This window comes from Sciurus vulgaris, assembly GCF_902686455.1.
Source record: "Sciurus vulgaris genome assembly, chromosome: 10".
NCBI lineage: Eukaryota > Metazoa > Chordata > Mammalia > Rodentia > Sciuridae > Sciurus > Sciurus vulgaris.
The window spans coordinates 89639071-89660480 of NC_136470.1; the positions used below are offsets into that span (position 1 = coordinate 89639071).

The window sequence follows — 21410 nt, forward strand, 5'->3', positions numbered from 1 at the left end:
GTGGATTTCTGGTGGCCTGAAGCTGTTCTCAGGACGGATAATTCTATTTAAGAGGGGGATTCAGGGCAGGAGGATCGCAGCCAGCGAGGGGAGAGGCTGTTTTCCTGAAGCAACCTGAGGCCATGTGGCCAGGGTGGAGAACCAAAATCATTCCCAAAACAAGCAGTGTAAGCAGAATGGAATAAACTGTGAGAAATAGGCCAAGGAGTCTGGTTCAAAATGAAGACTGTGAACAGAAAATTTGTGAAGGAGTTTCTTTTTCCCCATGGGGTTCTGTGATTTTGGGGTGGGTATAAAGGCTAAAAGTAGCTGTACCGGGTGCATAGATGGAAGATTAGTAGCACAGATAGAACCTGGTAGCAGGGACTCCCTCAATTTCTTGGGGCTATACAAGTGTGAGCTGATCCCATACTGATATAGTTAGTTGCGTTTCCCCAAATGCAAATGTTTGGATTATATGGATCTATGGGATTTTTTTCATTTCGTTTGTGATAATGAAATTGGACTGTTCACATGAATGCACCTATGAAATCTGCAAGCCTACAGACAACCTCCCCACATTTTGGGTGCTCCTTCTCAAGTCTGAAATGGAAGCATGGTGTCTTGCACATGCTGAGCTCTGATTTGTCACAAGATGTAGACTTGCTAGTTTGGAGGCAATCTCTGTCCCCTCTATCAACACCAGCCATGGTTCTTGTAATCTCTAGCTCCACAAATCAGGTGGCAGTTGTTTCTTTAAACGTCTTCCATCTTTTCTCCAAAGCTGCTCTATTAAGTCCCCCCCAAAAAAAAAAAAATTTTTTTTTTTTTTGGTCATACCATCTAATCATTTTGTTCTCTTCCAGCAGAAAAGGAAACCTCTGATAATTTTAAATGTTTATTTAAATGAGATACTTATTTAAAAAACAGGCAAGTCAGAGAGAGCTGTGAAAAACTTGAGAAAGATAATAAAATTTTGAGGAACATCTAATCACTGGCTAGATCTGAAAAATAATAATGTAACAGAAATAAAGAATCTGGCAGGAAAGAGGTCTGGGCTCCCGTCCCATTTGAGTCTCCATTTAACAACATGACCTCTGAAGTCACTCAGCCTCTCATGTCCTCATCTGTCAAACAGGGAGTAACTAGATCAGCGCTTCTCAAATTGTAACATCACACAGATTACACGGGATCTTGTTAAAATGCAGTTTCTTCTTCAGTAGCTCTGGGTTGGGACCTGAGAGTCTGCATCCCCCATGATGCTGTTGCTTCTTGTCAGACCTGAGTAGCAAGGTCTTAGAGGACCTTCAGCTAGTCCTCAACCCTGTATACAAATAAGAATCCCCTTGGGAGTTTACAAAGTACTCATACAGAATGCAGATGCCCAGGCTATACCTCCAGAGAGAAGGATACAACAGGTCTGGGAAGGAGTCCAGGCATCAGTCTTCCTACAAAAGCTCTTCTGTGATTTTAATGTGTAGTCAGGGTGAGCATTGCTAGGATGAGCTCTAGGAGTCTATGGAAGATGTATACACACAAACATGCTTATATATATATGCATATACATACACATCTGTTTATAAGTGTATTTATATATGTACACAAATACACACACAGAGGAAAAAGCACTCCTTTTAATTTTTTCAGAGATTTTAGCAAATTAGAATCTTCCTTTTTTCTGCTTCTGATGTGGAAGGAGAGAGAACAGGGTAAGTGGCATGAGCCTGGACAAGGCAGTGCTCCTGAGACAGGCTGTTTAACACAGAGCTTGTCGACAAAATGGGGTCTGTCAGACCTCAGGCTGTGCTAAGTAGCTAGCACTCTAAACCAGTCAGGCCAAAGCACCTGGCAGTTTGTAACCTAGGGACTTTGAGTTTGGAAAAGCTGAGTGCAGTAACCATCAGTCAGGCACTTACAATAAAAGCGGGGAGAAAGTTTTCCACTATTTATTTAAGCCGAAGAAAGAGGTTCTTGTGTCTGATTTCCATTGCCCCATTCATCAGAAAAGCAGAAGAAAGAGAAAATGGCTCTTTGAAACAGCTGCTGTCTGCAAGAAGGGTGAATGTTGTTAAAGAAAACCAAGAAGTCAAGACCTCTGCTGAAGGTGAAAATGACCCATTTGTTCCTGGTAACCTGGGCCAAGGTGGGGTGGTGAGATGCTGTTCTGGACATCCAAAGAGACTTGGAGAACAGGTTGCGTATGTGAATGTCTGAGCTGGTATAGGGCAACATGATGCTAGTTGTGACCCCAGTGTCTTCCAGGGGTTACAAGTGGAAGGGAAGGTGCTACAGACCAGGGCCAAGATGAAGGAACAGGGCTGGGGAGATAGCTCAGTTGGTAGAGTGCTTGCCTCACAAGCACAAGGCCCTGAGTTCGATCCCCAGTACCACAAAAAAAAAAAAAAAAAAAAAAAAAAAAAAAAGGAACAGATGCAGGGGGCTGAATGGCAAGCCCAATTTAGGGGAGGTTGGGAATCAGAGCCAAAGAAGTTGTGGGTACAGTGTTTCCTGTTCTACTCCCTTTGCAGAAATTTCCGGGAGAGCCCTGGACTTTCCATAGGATGTGGAATTGAGCTTGTAACCTGTCGTATCTAGGTCTTCAAGGGTCAAGGTTACCCTGACTGACAAAAGATGAGATGGAGGAAATTATCAAGATTATGTATTTTCTTTTTCTAATGCTCTAAGTCATTTTACTGGTTTACAGGCATTTGGAAACAGTTGAACCCTGCGAGTGTAGAGCATTAATATAATGCGCAAAGACAGTAGAATGAATCAGACATCACTTTTCTACATTCAAATAGGCATACACAACCAGTGTAACGCCACATCATGTACAACCACAAGAATGGCAAGTTTTTTTTTTATTATATTATATTTTATTTTATTTTACTTTTACAGACCGCATTTTGATTCATTTTACACAAATGGGGTACAACTTTTAATTTCTGTGGTTGTACACCATGTAGACTCACACCATTTGTGTAATCATACATGTACGTAGGGTAATGATGTCTGTCTCAGTCCACTATCTTTCCTTCCCCTACCTCCTTCCGTCCCATTTCCCTCTACATAATCCAAAGTGCCTCCATTCTTCTCTTACCTCCCCCTGCCACACAAGGATGGGAAGTTATACTCCATGTATGTAAGATATCTCAAAAAACATTCTACTGTCAGGTATAATTAAAAAGATCAAATTAAAAAATGTATAATACGTGGCTAGGATGAGGGTATTTGTTGACTTGGTTCTTGAAAAGAACAAAACAAAACAAAATGACTTATGGGGAACTTCAATTTTGTGAGACTTAAAGTCCCTTGGACTGCATTTCCTTAGTGATAACTTTGGCAGGCTATCGGAACACTGACCTTGATACTTGTCCAGGGAGGCACAGGGCCTCAGTCCCACATGGCACAACTGGAGACTATGCTCATTTTCCATTTCTGAATTGCTCAGAGCTTGGTGAAGTCACAGGTTTTCAAGAGTTACAGAGTTATTTGGAGGAAATAAGTTGCAATCATGGAAGAAATTTGATGAGTTTGAGTCATATTTTAAGTTCCTGTGGCTGCTGTTGGAATTTTAGAATTTCCATATAGTTTAGTAATGTCCCAGGAAAATTGGTTTTGCTATTTATGAGTGCTAATTTAAAACATCTGTAATGTCAATGCGCCGACAAATTTTGTACCCAGCGTGTGGAGTAGGGAGTTGGCAGCAGGGCCTCAGTATGGAACTATGCTGAGGGGACACGTTGGATCAAAATCCTACCTAAACTCTACTCACCAAACTGTGCACCTCAGGTGGTACTGCATCTGCTGGGGAGGAAGTGATGTCCTTTTCCTTGTCTGCCCAGAGGAGCATTGTTCCTAGATTCACACAGGTGTCAGGTAAGCAGGCAAATGAAAGACCTCAGCAAAAGATGTAACATGAGGTGGGCATCATTGTCCCCCTTTTGAGATGCTGGTCAGGGTGGAAAGCTCCTATGTGGGTGCCTGAATAAGACAAGAGACACTTGGAAGTCCCTTATTCCAGATCCCTTTGGACTAATCAGTTCTCAGTAGCCCCAGACTTGTTATTTAACTTTGGATGACAAATTTACAGATGTTTCTGAATTGGCTTGGGCTTGTCTTATAAATCTATTACACTTTCAAAGATTGAAGCATATTATGCCCAGGAAGTAGGTTCAGGATCTCGGGTTTGGGAAGTGAGTAGGTGTCAGTGAACATTAGATCATAACATCAATGAGGGCCCGGGCCTGGGTCTCTCGTGTTCAGTGCTATATATCCTGCCTTTAGCATGGTGCCTTCCAGAAACATGCATTCAATGAATATCTTTTAAATTGAAATATATGTGGATGAGGCTCCATGGAGGTAGATAAGAGAAAAGAAGAGGCAAACTTCATACAGTGACTGAACAGGGAGAAAGTCATTTATTTGGGGCTGGCTATTATTTCAGTAGTGGAACTAAGAATCAATAAGAGTTTATAAAATTGCATGTTTATCTGTGTGTAAGTATAAAAGTGATTTTATTGATTATAGAGTGTCTTTACAAATGTCCAAGACACAGTTTCTGCATAGGTGTAGTAGGGAAATGGTTACTTGAGCAGATATTTCCAATAAGGAATGTCAAGTGCCATGACAGAGAAGCTCAGAGATCTTTGGGGCAAATGAGAGGCAAACCTAACCCAGCCTAAAGGGGGTGAGGGATGTGTGCTTCCTGGAGGAAGCGGTCTTCTTAAATCTCTCTCAACAGATACACTTCCTTTGTGGGTGGGCTCTAGCTTTCTGATTCTCTCAGCTTTCACTCAAGCTCCTCTCCAGGGCTCAACACCCCTGCCTCCATGGAAAGCAGTTCCACACCTGAAAGAACTTCACCTCCCCCAAAAGCTGCCGCTGTCTCACTGCAGTCACAAGAGAACAGTGTCCACATCCCAATGCAGGTCAAAATTCACTCAAAAGAGCCTTGCGCGTAGAACTGTCTTACTTAAAAATAACCACTTACCAGAATGTTCTCATTATAATGCTTTCTGATTCTAAACCTGCTAGATTGTCGGATTTGGAAATCCGATTTCATGTCGTGGAGCTTAGAATTTTCCTTTGAAGAATAAAATTTCCAAGAATAAATTTATTGTTATTTTTATTTTTATTTTTTTACTATAACTTCTTTTTTTTTCTTTTTTTTTTATTGTAAACAAATGGGATACATGTTGTTTCTCTGTACATGGCGTAAAGGCATACCATTTGTGTAATCATAAATTTACATAGGGCAATGTTGTTTGATTCATTCTGTTATTTTTTCCCTTCCCCCCACCCCTCCCACCCCTCTTTACCCTCTATACAGTACTTCCTTCCTCCATACTTGCCCCCAACCCTAACCCTAACTCTAACCCTAACACTAACCCTTCCCTCCCCCCCATTATGTGTCATCCTCCACTTATTAGCGATATCATTCGTCCTTTGGCTTTTTGAGATTGGCTGATCTCACTTAGCATGATATTCTCCAATTTCATCCATTTGCCTGCAAATGCCATAATTTTATCATTCTTTATGGCTGAGTAATATTCCATTGTATATATATATACCACAGTTTCTTTATCCGCTCATCAATTGAAGGGCATCTAGGTTGGTTCCACAGTCTGGCTATTGTGAATTGAGCATGAACATTGATGTGGCTGTATCTCTGTAGTATGCTGATTTTAAGTCCTTTGGGTATAGGCCAAGGAGTGGGATAGCTGGGTCAAATGGAGGGTCCATTCCAAGTTTTCTAAGGAATCTCCACACTGCTTTCCAGAGTGGCTGCACTAATTTGCAGCCCCACCAGCAATGTATGAGTGTACCTTTCTCCCCACATCCTCGCCAACACCTGTTGTTGCTCGTATTCTTGATAATCGCCATTCTAATTGGGGTGAGATGGAATCTTAGGGTGGTTTTGATTTGCATTTCTCTTATTACTAGAGATGTTGAACATTTTTCCATATGTTTGTTGATTGCTTGTAGATCTTCTTCTGTGAAGTGTCTTTTCATTTCCTTAGCCCATTTGTCGACTGGATTATTTGAATTCTTGGAGTAGAGTTTTTTGAGTTCTTTATACATTCTGGAGATTAGTGCTCTATCTGAAGTATGATTGGCAAAGATATTCTCCCACTCTGTAGGCTCTTTCTTCGCATTGCTGATAGTTTCCTTTGCTGAGAGAAAGCTTTTTAGTTTGAATCTATCCCAGTTATTGATTGTTGCTTTTATTTCTTGTGCTATGGAAGTCATGTTAAGGAAGTCTCGTCCTAAGCCGACATGTTGAAGATCTGGACCTACTTTTTCTTCTATAAGATGCAGGGTCTCTGGTCTGATTCCGAGGTCCTTAATCCATTTTGAGTTTAGTTTCGTGCATGGTGAGAGATATGGGTTTAGTTTCATTCTGTTGCATATGGATTTCCAATTCTCCCAGTACCATTTGTTGAAGAGGCTATCTTTTCTCCATTGCATATTTTTGGCACCTTTGTCTAGTATGAGAAAATTGTATTTATTTGGGTTTGTGTCCGTGTCTTCTATTCTGTACCATTGATCTACCTTTCTATTTTGGTACCAATACCATGCCGTTTTTGTTACTATTGCTTTGTAGTAGAGTTGAAGATCTGGTATTGCAATACCCCCTGTTTCACTCTTCCTGCTAAGGATTGCTTTAGCTATCTGGGTTTCTTATTCTTCCAGATGAATTTCATAATTGCTTGCTCTATTTCTGTAAGGTACATCATTGGGATTTTAATTGGAATTGCATTGAATTTGTATAGCACTTTAGGTAGTATGGCCATTTTGACAATATTAATTCTTCCTATCCAAGAACATGGGAGATCTTTCCATCTTCTAAGGTGTTCTTTAATTTCTTTCTTTAGTGTTGTATAGTTCTCATTGTAGAGGTCTTTCACCTCTTTTGTGAGATTGATTCCCAAGTATTTTATTTTTTTTGCTGCTATTGTGAATGGGGTAGTTTTCCTAACTTCTCTTTCTGAAGATTCATCACTTATGTATAAAAATGCATTGGATTTATGAGCATAGATCTTGTAACCTGTTACTTTACTGAATTCACTTATGAGTTCAAAAAGTTTTCTGGTGGAATTTCCGGGTTCCTCTAAATATATAATCATGTCATCAGCGAACAGGGATAGTTTGAGTTCTTCTTTTCCAATTCGTATCCCTTTAATTTCTTTGGTTTGTCTAATTGCTCTGGCTAGAGTTTCAAGGATGATGTTGAATAGAAGTGGTGAAAGAGGGCATCCCTGCCTTGTTCCAGTTTTTAGGGGGAATGCTTTCAGTTTTTCACCATTTAGAATGATATTAGCCATGGGCTTAGCATAAATGGCCTTTACAAAGTTAAGGAATGTTCCCACTATCCCTATTTTTTCTAGTGTTTTGAGCATGAAGGGGTGCTGTATTTTATCAAATGCTTTTTCTGCATCTATTGAAATAATCATGTGATTCTTGACTTTAAGTCTATTAATATGGTGAATTACATTTATTGATTTCCTGATGTTGAACCAACCTTGCATCCCTGGGATGAAACCCACTTGATCATGGTGCACTATCTTTTTAATATGTTTTTGTATGCGATTTGCTAAAATTTTGTTGAGAATTTTTGCGTCGATGTTCATTAAGGATATTGGTCTGAAATTTTCTTTCCTTGATGAGTCTCTGTCTGGTTTAGGTATCAGTGTGATATTGGCTTCATAGAATGAGTTTGGGAGGGTTCCCTCCTCTTCTATTTTATGGAAAACTTTGAGAAGTATTGGAATGAGCTCTTCTTTAAAGGTTTTGTAGAACTCGGCTGAGAACCCATCTGGTCCCGGACTTTTCTTTGTTGGTAGGCTTTTGATGACTTCTTCTATTTCAGTACTTGAAATTGGTCTATTTAAATTGTGTATGTCCTCCTCGTCCAGTTTAGGCAATTCATATGTCTCTAGAAACCTGTTGATGTCTTCAAAATTTTCTCTTTTGTTGGAGTATAGATTTTCAAAATAGCTTCTAATTATGTTTTGTATTTCAATCCTGTCTGTTGTGATATTTCCTTGTTCATTCCGAATTTTAGTGATTTGGGTTTTCTCTCGTCTTCTCTTTGTTAGTGTGGCTAAAGGTTTATCAATTTTGTTTATTTTTTCGAAGAACCAACTATTTATTTTGTCAATTTTTTGTATTGTTTCTTTTGTTTCAATTTCATTGATTTCAGCTCTGAGTTTAACTATTTCCTGTCTTCTACTACTTTTGGTGCTGGTCTGTTCTTCTTTTTCTAGGGCTTTGAGCTGTAGTGTTAGGTCTTTCATTTGTTGAGTTTTGCTTCTTTTATTAAATGTGCTCCATGAAATAAATTTCCCTCTAAGTACTGCTTTCATAGTGTCCCAGAGATTTTGATATGATGTTTCTTTGTTCTCATTTACCTCTAAGAATTTTTTAATTTCCTTCCTAATATCTTCTGTTATCCATTCATCATATAATAGCATATTGTTTAATCTTCAGATGTTGGAATAGTTTCTGTGTTTTACTCTTTCCTTTATTTCTAACTTCAATCCATTATGATCCGATAGAATACATGGTAGTGTCTCTATTGTCTTGTATTTGCTAACATTAGCTTTGTGGCATAATATATGGTCTATTTTAGAGAAGGATCCATGTGCTGCTGAGAAGAAAGTGTATTCGCTCTTGGTTAGATGGAATATTCTATAAATGTCCGTTAAGTCTAAATTATTGATTGTGTTATTGAGATCTATGGTTTCTTTGTTCAATTTTTGTCTGGAAGATCTGTCCAGTGGTGAGAGAGGTGTGTTAAAATCACCTAGTATTATTGTGTTATGGTCTATTTGGTTTCTGAAATTGAGAAGGATTTGTTTGACATACATGGATGAGCCACTGTTTGGGGCATAGATGTTTATGATTGTTATATCTTGCTGATTTATGCTTCCCTTAAGCAGTATGAAATGGCCTTCTTTATCCCTTCTGACTAACTTTGGCTTGAAGTCCACATTATCGGAAATGAGGATGGATACTCCAGCTTTTTTGCTGAGTCCATGTGCATGGTATGTTTTTCCCCTTCCTTTCACCTTTAGTCTATGGGTATCTTTTTCTATGAGGTGAGTCTCTTGCAGGCAACATATTGTTGGATCTTTCTTTTTAATCCAATCTGCCAGTCTATGTCTTTTGATTGATGAATTCAGGCCATTAACATTCAGGGTTATTATAGAGATATGATTTGGTTTCCCCATCATTTGGTTCATTTTTTTAATTTTATTTATTCATTTGTTTGACACAACTTGTTTCCTCCTTCATTTGACAATTCCTTTAGGATAATTCCTCCCTTTGCTGATTTGCTTCTTTGTTTTGCATCTCTTCCTCATGGAATATTTTGTTGAGAATGTTCTGTAATGCTGGCTTTCTTTTTGTAAATTCTTTTAGCTTTCGTTTATCATGGAAGGATTTTATTTCATCATCAAATTTGAAGGTAAGTTTTGCTGGGTATAAGATTCTTGGTTGGCATCCATTTTCTTTCAGGGCTTGAAAAATGTTGTTCCAGGCCCTTCTAGCTTTTAGGGTCTGGATTGAAAAATCTGCTGATATCCGTATTGGTTTCCCCCTGAATGTAATTTGGTTCTTTTCTCTCACAGCCTTTAAAATTCTGTCTTTATTTTGTATGTTATGTATTTTCATTATAATGTGCCTTGGTGTGGGTCTGTTGTAATTTTGTGTATTTGGAGTCCTATAAGCCTCTTGAACTTGATTTTCCATTTCATTCTTCAGATTTGGGAAATTTTCTGATATTATTTCATTGAATAAATTGTTCATTCCTTTGGCTTGTTTCTCTAGGCCTTCCTCAATCCCAATAATTCTTAAATTTGGCCTTTTCATGATATCCCATAGTTCTTGTAGATTCTGTTCATGATTTCTTACCATCTTCTCTGTTTGTTCAACTTTGTTTTCAAGGTTAAATATTTTGTCTTCAATGTCTGAGGTTCTGTCTTTCAGGTGTTCTATCCTGCTGGATATGCTTTCTATGGAGTTCTTAATTTGGTTTATTGTTTCCTTCATGTCAAGGATTTCTGTTTGTTTTTTTTTCAATATCTCTAACTCTTTATTGAAATGATCTTTTGCTTCCTGTATTTGCTCTTTTAACTGTCGATTGGTGCGATCATTCAATGCTTGCATTTGCTCTTTCATCTCATCATTCAGTGCATGCATTTGCTCTTTCATCTCATCGTTTGCTTCTCTGATCATTTTAATTATGTACATTCTGAACTCCTTTTCTGTCATTTCTTCTGCCATGCTGTCATTGGGTTTTATTGATGTAACATCTAGATTTGTTTGCAGCATTTTCTTTCCTTGTTTTCTCATATTGTTCGGGGATCAGTGGACCGCTGAGATATTGCAGATTTCCTCTATTGACTTACAATGTCCCTGAAGATTTCTATATATATCCCCCCTTAGCCTTCAGTAGGCTGAAGTCTTGGAGGAAGTTGATAATGCGGTGCTCCACAAGGAAGCTACCTCTCTAGGAGTGGTGGCCTTCAGGTGGGGTATAATCCCTGCTAGTGGGCAGAGGTGCCTCCACTTGTTGACCAATGGTCATCCAAAGGGGACCTAGGCTGCGGGCTGAGGCAAGGCCTGTTTGGGCCTGAGTCTCTGGTTTTACCGTCCTTGTGGGGAAACCTCACCTGGCAGGGAAGACTCACCCTGTGGGGAGGTCTCGCTGGTCAGTTCCCTCCTAGAGGTTCCCCTCAATTTACAGCTACCGCCTGGGCTGGACTGCCTTCCTCTGCAAAGTTCCCAGGGGCCCGGCCCTACGTCCTGGGCCTGGGAGCCTCACCCTTCGCAGATGAATCTCCTTAGGCTACCCCTCCTAAGAGAATCTGCCCGCAGGCCTGGAACCTTCGCTCTGCCCTAAGCCTGTCTCTGTGCGGCTCTTCCACCAAGAAGCCTCCTAAATCCTGGGACCCTGTTCTGCACCTAATCGCCTGGCTATGCGGCCCCTCCTCTGAGCAGCCACCTGGGGACCTGTACAATCGCTCTGAGTCCCAGAGACCCGCCACACGCCTCTTTCTCCAGACAGCCGCCCAGTATTCCGGTGCGGTCACTAGGAGTCCAGGAAACTCACTGCGTGCCTCCTCCTCCCACCAACCACCCGTAGCCCTGGGCAATCAATCACTCCGAGTCGAAGTGACCCTCCCCTTTCCTCCTCCTTCTCCAGATAACCCCCCGGGTGTTCAGGAGCAGTCGCTCTGAGTGGCTCTGAATCCATGTGACCCGCTGCACGGGTCCTCTGGGCAACCACCCGGAGCTCTGGTGCGGCCACTCAAGACCAAGCGACCCACCACGCTTCTCCTCCAGGCAGCCCCCCTGTGTTCAGGCGCTGTCACTTTAAGTCCAAACAACTCACCACTCGCCTTCTCCTCTGAGCAGCCACCTGGAGTTCTAATGCAGTCACTGCGAGTCCAAACGACCCACCGCGCTACTCCTCCTCCTCCTCCTAGTCCTCCGGGCAGGCCCCGGTGTTCAGAAATGGTTGCTTAGAGTCCAAACAGCTTGCCGCGCGGCTTCTCCTCTGGCAACCGCCTGTAGCTCTGGTGTAGTCACTCCGAATCCAAGCGGCCTCGCTCCTCCTCCTCCTCTTCAGGGCAGGCCCCAGTTCTGAGTCCACACCGCTCTCCTCACCGCTCCTCCCTTGGGCAGCTGCCGGAGCCCCAGTGGTTGCTCTGAGTCCCAGCGCTGTGCTGAGTGGCCTCCTTCACGGTGCTCCCAGTTGTCCGAGTTCACTGCTCCAGCGGGGGGAGGGGTGTCTCGCTGGCAGCTCTACTTCACAAAGTTCCCTGCGTTCCGGGACCACCCTCCCATCCGGGACGCCTTCCCAACAAGTGAGAGTCACCCGGCTGCTTTGAGTTGGTCCCAAGTGTCTCAATACTCCTCTTTTGAATCCTGAGTCCTGGAGCAACATGAAATGCAGCCACCCTCTAGGCTGCCATCTTGAAACCTCCCCTATTGTTATTTTTATAACAAACCTTCTTTCTCAATAATTCATTAATCCAAGAATGGATTAAGTCATTCATGAAGGCAAAACTCTTATGACTCAATCACTTCCTAAAGGTACCATATGATCCCATCTCTTAATACCTCACAATCGGGATTAAATATCAACACGAGATTTTTGAGGGAGGTTTTTGAGGTGGGGCAGGGGCATTTAAGCCATGCTAGATGGTTTGCAGAGAATCTAATCACCTACTGTTCCTCTCCATCAGAATGACCCTCAGCCTGTCTAGATATAAGTCTATCATCTCCTTCTTTAAACCTGCTCTGCTTCCTGTGTCCACATCCCAGTAGAAGATATGGACATCTGAACAGTTGCCCAAAGTAGAAACTTCGGCATTTTTCTTGATTCCTCTCAGTTTTAATTCTACCTTGTCCCTTACTGCCTGCCTCTAGTCACTTGCCAGATTCTGTTGGCTCTACCTTTTAAATATTCCTTGAGTCCATTCACTTTCTCCATCCCTAGTCTACTTCTCTGTATTAGATCTCCATCATCTCTCACTTGGTTGGCCAACAGGAAGCCACTTTTAGATCTGGCCCACAGGAAGCTGCTTTCTGATTTCCCCACCTCCTGTCTTACTTCACTCAAGCCATCTTTCATGTGGCATCTGGAGCTGATCTTAAAGCACACATGATTGTCACTGACTTTTTAGAAAAAGCTAGTGTTGTATACCACCTTCCAGTTACTATTCGGGATGCTGTGGCTCACACATCCCTTGGGTAAATGGTTCTGGGGACCTGTCTCCAACTTTATCGGTTGGCTACTCCAACTTTCATGCCACTGTCAGCTTCCTTCAGTTCTTTGGAGGCTCTTTGTTCTCTTGTCTCTAGGCCTTTTTTTCATGTGATCTCCTTTCTTTAGAATATTTGCTAGTCTCCTATTTTTTAACTTTCAACTTGGATGTATTTCCTCCTTGAAAGTTTTCTTTAACTTCCTTAAGTCTAGGTCAGGTTCACCTGTTTGAGACTCCCAAAACACCTAGTATGGCCCCCATCATAGCCCTTATTCTGTATTGTCATTGCTTGTCTAGGTCCTCAGATATTAGTTGAGACCTTTGAAATCGGACTGTGTCAGCCCCAGTGTTGCATCTCTAGCAATTACCAAATATCTTGTGCTCCGTAAGTATCTGTTTGCAGTTATTAAGCTATTCTTTCACTCTACATTTGGCTTTGTGATGCAGAGGTTGAGACTCTACAAATCACACTTCTTTGCCACTGTCTTCCTGTTAGCCTCTTAATCAATGACAGAGGGAGCGTGAAGGGCTAGTTGAAAAAGGAAGGAGTCCCTTTCTGGTTGGTTTCTTATTCCTGTTGTCATCAATCAGCAATGCTGTGACATTGGTTCTACTTCACTGGCAGAGGCAGTTAATTACAGAAGTTGTCCAATCCAGTTTGCAGTTTCACCAGTTGGCAAAGCAGCCATTTGACATCTTCAAAGAGACACCAGCAATAGCCAGCTGGTACCTCCTCCTCAGAAGTCTCCTCAGTCCCATGCACTGAACTCTCTTCCCAACTTCTAAGTTTCAATAACTCCAGTTTCTTTGCTTTATTCCCCCAGTTCTATAAGCTGCTTCCTGCAGTTATTTCTGCTGCAATAACTTGGTGTTTGTTCTTTTTTGCCTTTTCAGTTACATGATTAACAATCATTACCTAAACATTCTCTATACTAAGTGCTCTCTATTAAAATAACTGATGCTGGTTTCTATCTCCTGATTGGACCCTGACTAATGCAAAGTACTATTCAACTCACTTAATTCTAATAATAACCTAAGAATAATATAGAAAGTAGCTTATATTTACCTATATACAATTGTTTATTTATTCATTTATTAGCTAGGAAATTGAGGGAAAGGGAGGTTAAGCCACTTGTTCAAGTTTACACAGCTGGATAGTGGCAGAGCTTGGATTTGAACCCACATAGGCTATTTTCAGGGACTTTGATCTTAAAATTAGACCAGTGGTTCTCCAATTTTAGTGAACATCAGAATCATCAGGATGGTTCCTTAAAACCTGAGTTTCTGGGCTTATCCCCAGGGTTTCTGACTCTGTGGAGCCAGAGTCAGGTCTAAGAATTTGCATTTCTAACAAATTCTCAGGTGACGCTTTTCTAAGGCCCATCATTTGAGGATTCTTGCAGTGGACTACAGGTGTCAGAGCTTCACGTAATTAAGACAAACATAAACCAACTCAGCAGGCTTGAAGTTGTGACATAACTATCCTTCATGGATTGTCCATTGGACTTTTATCTGGCAAGTGTATATTGTAAAGAAAAAGAAAATAACATTTACTGGGAGTATTTCATGGAAGATCTTGTCAACCCTATGAGATAGGTGCAGTTACTACCAATCCTGTCTTCACAAGTGAGAAAACTGGGACCCATGGAGCTTAACTAACTTGTCCAAGTTCACATCACTCGTAAGTAATGAAGATGGGATTCAAACTCAGTCCATCTGCTGGTGTGTATCTTCTCTGAATCATTACATTCTACTGCTTCTCTTGGAAGTCTATAATAAGAGTGTGTTTCTGGGGAAAATAAAGCACAACTTAAAATATTGGCTCATTGTGGGAACAGTTGCTGCTTCCCCTGTGGACCAGCTTCTCCAGTGGAGAGTCCATCAATGCATCCCCACTGGGAACTTCAAGGCAGCCTGGTCCAGCAGTACCCTGCAAAATGTGTCTGCAACTGTGTGAGCACCCACTTACTGCGTGTTTATTCTTAAGGAAAAGAACTAAATTGAAGACCAGTATAATGCTAGAAACATGATTACAACTTGTGCCTAAAAAACCCTGTATAATTTAGGATTTTTTTTTTTTTTTTAATCTCATCGTAGTCTACACATTCCACACTCAGAGTTTTTCTGTTCACTTGTTGGTCCTACTAGGCTGGAAGATCCCTGAGGGCGAGGGCTGTGAGCAGCATTTATTCGCTCTACCCCCTGATACATGCTTGATATTTAATAAATATCAATTAAATTTATATTTTGGAAAAAGACCTGCCTGAAAATCTTCTTCGTTGGTGCCCTCTTGGACAGGTGAAGACTCAGAACAGAGCCTACAGAGGAAGAGGAAGGGACAGCCTGGTAAAAGGGGTATACTTTTTTCAGTTTAGACATAGAAATGACTTTCCGTTGAAGGGGGTTATTTTGAGGGAGTTAGACATTATTTACATGTCGGTCAGTCTAGTAGCCAAAATGGTTCTCATTAAGTCTGGAGGGAATTTATGTCTCTGCTCTTCTTTGACTAATTGAAACTTTTTAAACTGTAGCTGCTCTTTACTTAGCACTCCTGCATGTCAGGTGCAGCACTGAGAACTTTCCATGACGATCTCTCATTTATTAGCCATACACTGCTGTGCATTGGGACCTTCAAGTCCCAACTTCAAGTCCATTTTATAGATTGAGAGACTGAGGATCCAAACACATTGAACAAATTACCCAAGATCACACTCTAGTAAATGCAATAACTAGGAATTAAATTCAGGTCTGTCTGACTGTAGAGTTTGTGTACTTTCCAAGTCTTTCTTCCTTTGTTTTCCTGCTTCCTCAGACAGGGCCCCTAAACCCCTAAAAAGGGGATGACAGATTTTCTGTCTCTTCACATTAGAAGTCTTTCTTCAGCTTCTAATTGGGATTCTAATTGGGAGCACTCGAAATCCCAATCATCCCTCTGAGAGTATGATGGTTAAATTTCTAGTTTCCAACTTGGGTTGGATAATATACCTTCACTTTTCCACACACCACACTGAAGGAGGAATTTGTAAAAGGTCCAGGGGGTATTCAGAAGTGAGCAAGGAGTCTCACTTTTCTTTTCTTTCTTTCTTTCTTTCTTTCTTTCTTTCTTTCTTTCTTTCTTTCTTTCTTTCTTTCTTTCTTTCTTTCTTTCTTTCTCTTTCTTTCTCTCTCTCTCTCTCTCTCTCTCTCTCTCTCTCTCTCTCTCTCTCTCTCTCTCTCTCTTTCTCTCTTTCTCTCTTTCTTTCTTTTTTTGGTGCCAGGGCTTGAACCCAGGGGTGCTTAACCATTGAGCCTGCTCCGGGCCTTGCCAAGTTGCTGAGGCTGGCTTTGAACTCTCTATCCTCCTGCCTCCGGTCTCCAGAAACCGTTTGAGATTACAGGATTGTACCACCGCACCCAGCCCAGGGAGTATCACTTTTTAAGTCTCTTCATCCTCAACTTCTCTTGTAGTTGGAAGGATGAAAGTGATAATTAACAATATCACGGATACACTATGTTGGCTTTTTAGGACATCTTTTTAATATTTTCTCTTTTCATTGATGTACATGCACAATGCTGAGCAGCAGTGCTGTTAGTCCAAATTTGGGCTTCTCTGAAAGTTCTTCTTAAATGTCTTTTGAATGTGTCAGGATGTTTCTACATGTTTTTAAGAATCACAAAAGATCAGCGCTACTGCGCTGTATTATTGCAACAGATTTAAGGTGTTAAGTCTAAAAAAACTTTAGTTAATTTAGGGATCTCTGGATAAAAGGAGAGATAGCCCTGTGGATATATAGGAAAGCTTCCCTTGAAATGGATGGATTGAAAAAACAGATTTTATTAATCTTCTCTTTTCCTCATTTTCTACCTCTCATCTAAAGGTGTTTTGAAATTCTGTAGCTTAAGATTCAAACAGACTTGATCAAGTTTCTTTACCCTGGATGAAGTGTCTAAAGGTTGAAAAGGCCATCTGGTTGTTTCAGAGTGAGATTGATCGGAAGTTCCATCCCCTAATTCCCTACCTGCTGCTATTCCTTGGTTGTATCCTTAGCTCAGCAGGTTTACAACATTAATTCTGGTCCAACCAGAGTAAGATTGAGTTTGTGGGGGAAGTGATGACAGTGGGCGTAGCTGGCAGTGGCATCCAGTAACCACCAGCAGTGTCAGTGGTACAAAGACATTCTCCTACATAGCCACAATGCCATTATCATGTGTAAGAAATGTAACCTTGGTATAATATCACCACGTTCAGTTTACATTCAAGTCTGTTCACATTCCTTCTTTCTGAAAATGTCCTGTATTGTTGCTTTTTTGAAGGAGAAATATAATCAGACTAATTTTTTTTTCTTTTTCTCTTTTCCTTTTTTTTGGTACTGGGCACTGGACCACTGAGCCACATCTCCAGCCCTATTTTGTATTTTATTTAGAGACAGGGTCTCACTGAGTTACTTAGGGCCTCATTGTTGCTGAGGCTGGCTTTAAACTCTCAATCCTCCTGCCTCAGCCTCTGGAGCCAGTGGGATCACAGGTATGTGCCACCATGTCTGGCTAATCAGACTTTTAATAACACTTTTGTGCTAGATAACTTCATCTATAAATTGAAAATGCTCCATATAGTTTTAAATACCCCAGAACTCAACTTTCATTAACTTTCTATTTCAAATCTAAGTTCAAATTCAATACTATTCACTCTAGGAATATTTTGATGTTAATACTTTTGGACAGCTGGAATCCCTTGTGCCCAATATTCTTAACATATTAAATCTAAAAACAGACTACTTGCCTGTTTTATTTTGTTATTTTAAAAAAATCTAAACATTTTTAAGTGTATAGTTCAATAGTGTTAAGTATGTTCACATGGTTGTGCAGCCAATCTCCAACTTTTTGTTTTGCAAAACTGAAACTCTGTACCCATTGAGCGCCCATTTCTCCCTCCCCGCACCCCTGGCAACTACAATTCTACTTCATTTTATTTTATTTTTAAGATGGTGGAATGAGACAGACATCATTACCCTACGTACATGTATGATTACACAAATGGTATGAATCTATATTGTGTACAACCAGAGAAATGAAAATTTGTAGCCCATTTGTGTACACTGAATCAAAATGCAGTATGTAAAAAAAATAATTGTTCTTTTTAGATACACATGACAGTAGAGGGTATTTTGACATATTATACACACATGGATTATAACTTATTAGGATCCCATTTTTGCAGTTGTACGGGATGTGGGGTTTCAGCCTTATGACTTGAGCTGCTGTGAACATTGATGCGCCTGTGTCACTGTAATATGCTGATTTTAAGTCCTTTGGGTATAGATCAAGGAGTGGGATTGCTGGGTCAATTGGTGGTTCCATTCCAAGTTTTCTAAGGGATCTCCATACTGCTTTCCAAAGTGGTTGCACCAATTTGCAGTCCCACTAGCAATGTATGAGTGTACTTCCCTACCACATGCTTACTAACATTTATTGTTCCTTGTATTCTCAATTATTGCCATTTTGACTAAAGTGAGATGGAATCTCAGTGTAGTTTTAATTTGTGCCACTCTACTTTCTATTTCTATGAATTGACTACTCCAGGTACCTAGTATAAACAGAATCATGCAGTGTCTTTTTGTGACGACTTATTTCATTTAGTATGTCTTCAAGATTCAACCATGGTGTGGTATGTGTCAGAATTTCCTTCCTTTTTAAGGTGGAATAATATTTTATTCTATGTATTTCCCACATTTTATTTATTCATTCATCTGTAGATGGGCACTTGGATTGCTTCCACCTTTTGGCTTTGGTAAATGATGCTGCTATGAACATGAGCATTGTTTTTCTTTTTAAAATCCAGAATCTGAACAAGAATTATACCCCTGATATTCTGTTTATAAATTTAGTTTCTGCTGAAAATCAATGAGTCTTGAATGTTGCTAGACACAATGGACTTCGATTGCACTCAAATGTGCATTGAACAGCATGGTACCCTGTGTGAGGTAGAGCTTGCTTAATAAACTGATGCCAAATATGAGAACTCATGGTATGTGCTGCTTCCCACCTCTCACGTTTCCCTGCATTCACCTTCTGCTTCTGCCTTTCTGCATCCTTATATGACTCATTCTGCCTCAGGAAAAAGGGTGAGTTAGGAACTAGAAACTGAGAGTATATGATCCAGGCTTCTCTTCTCTTCTGTTGGGGACTGGCTACTCTAACATGGCGTCTACCTTGGAATTCTGGGGATTAGGTGGGAGGCATGGATGAGCCGCAGTCTACTGTTGCCATAACTGGGTGGATAATCTATTGATTATACAGTTTGACATTCCAACTTAGCTGCTACTGAAGTATTTGGGCTTTATCTCTATTTTTTTGGTTTTTTTTTTTACATTTTTCAATGGACTCATCTTCAGGATGAAAGGGAAAGGTTTGCTTCTTATTGGATTCCTTAAACACCTCAGTCATCGGGGAGACACTTGGATCCTGAACTTGACAATAGCTGCACAGTGGATCCCTCATGTTGCATAGATTGCTCAGGACACCAAGTTCCAGTCTGGAAGGTGGTTAGATCTCCATAGACCATCTAAAAAAGAAAAATGGGGTTCCCTAAGGCACTTTAGCATTGACTGTCCCTGGTAGGGACAGTCCTGGTTCTCATCCCAATCCCAGCTTTGAGAAGTAGAGATCTCCCGCTTGCTATGGGGACAGGGACATTTTTATTATTTTCCCTTTAGACTCTCTTAGGGCTTCAGTAAAGATACCCCAAAGATGTGCTTCTATGTGCTGAGAGTCCCTAGAGCCTACCTCAGAATTCAAATGACAAACTCTTTCTGTGCCTCTTTTTCTCCCCTCCCCTCCCTCCCTCCCTCCCTCCCTCCCTCCCTCCTTCCTTCCTTCCTTCCTTCCTTCCTTCCTTCCTTCCTTCCTTCCTTCCTTCCTTCCTTCCTTCCTTCCTTCCTTCCTTCATGGGGATTGAACCCAGGAGCACTTAACCACTGAGCCACATCCCAAGTCCTTTTTATTTTGAAATAGTTCTCACTAAATTGCTTAGGTCCTCGCTAAATTGCTAAGGCTGGCTTTGAATCTGTGATCCTCCTATTTCAGCCTCCCGAGCCCCTGGGATTTAAAAGTGTGCGCCACTGGGCCTGATTTCTGTGCTTATTTCAAGTTACAGAAAAAGAGTGAGGGAGATTTTGATTGTCTTGTATGATCTTTTCCCCATTATCTGTGTGTCCTTGAACTAGTTTCTACACTTGGCGGTCTTGAATGGAGGCACCTGCTCTAGATCAAATAACAAGGAGCAATGACAAGAGTTGTGTGATATCAGAAATGACTTCCTTCACAAGAGGATGTGAACTGCCAACCTTCCATTAGAATAGAGCAAGGGAACTGGGTATGGGGGCGCACACTTGCAATCCCAGGGACTCACTGAGGCACAAGAATTGCAAGTTTGAGGCCAGTCTCAGCAACTTAGTGAGGCCCTAATCACCCTAGTGAGACCCTGAGTCAAAATTAAAAATAAATGGAGCTGGGATGGAGCTCAGTGCAAAAGCACCTCTGGTTCAATCCCTAGTACAAAAAAAAAAAAAAAAAAAAAAAAAGAAAAGAAAAAAGGTCAAGTACTAAAATCAATTTACCTAGAACAACTGATGTTACTAGGCCAAAGCATTCAACTTTAGTTTTGGGTCTTGGTTTCCTTTGTTATATAACAGTGTTCCACTTTATGCTTTGAATATAGCCCTTGCTGCTCAACCACTGTGACTTATTTTTAAAATGGACATTTTCTTTCTCCTTCTCTCTCCCTCCTCCTTTCCAAGCTTTCCCCCTCCTTAATTTCAGTGAAAACAGGATTACCTTTCTTCCCCATCCTAGGCAAATTTGTCCTTGAGCACACACTCACCACAGGAACAAAGTAATTCAGAGTCAGGGAGGGCACCAGAAGATGTCAGAAATGACTGCCTCCCAGATTAACAAGTGAATTCTGGCTCTGGACAGAGAACATGCGGAATGTAGCCTTTGAATCACCTCTTTAAAAGTCCCTATTGTAATGTACAAAGCTGCTCTCCCCCTTTTCTGTTGCAGCCATTTTCCCCGCCTCCCAACCACTTGTCAATCTGTGAACATCCTAGCTAGCTATTGGTTCATCAGTCAGCTTGCAAGTATCCTTCTCTGTATTGGTCCCCTGTTAGCCCCGGGGGAACTCAACTGTTTTACTGTAGCTTCCCCGCCGTCTTTTCCCGTCCTTCTGTCTGTCCTCCTCACTTTTCTCTATCCTCCTGGCTTTCCACTCTCTCTAGCGCATGCCCTTTCTCATTCTCTTTCTTTCCTCTCAGTGTTCTCTCTTACCTGCAGGGAGACACTGTTTGCTTACAAAATCCTTATGTGATTTTCCCGTGCCCAGCGTGGAATTCCTTACACCTATTCCCCCTGATGGGCAGAATCACAGCTTCTTGGATGGGGTCCCCTGTGTTTCTCCTTTGCTAGCAAAGTAATAGAACTTCTTTTTTCTTTTTTTCCTTAAAACGGTGTCCTCATTATTGAATTGGCAACTGGGACAAGGACTGAACTTTCGGTAACAGTTATAAAACAGAAAAGTAATCAATTTTATCGAGTTAGTAGGATAAAAGGAGTTGAGATAAGATGCATAGAACACTTACCCCAGTAATAGCTCAATAAATGGTGCTCTTTATTATA

The 21410-nt window shown here is 41.0% G+C and overlaps 1 protein-coding gene across 1 annotated transcript in view; it reads left to right on the forward strand.

Moving 5' to 3' along the window:
* Positions 1-3521: 3521 nt before the first annotated feature.
* The window catches only part of KLHL6 (kelch like family member 6), a 90272-nt gene continuing 72383 nt past the window's right edge, over positions 3522-21410 (forward strand). Inside the window, exon 1 of the mRNA XM_079156342.1 lies at positions 3522-3858. The gene's annotated coding sequence lies outside the window, so the exon portion shown is untranslated. The remainder of the gene's footprint in view (positions 3859-21410) is intronic.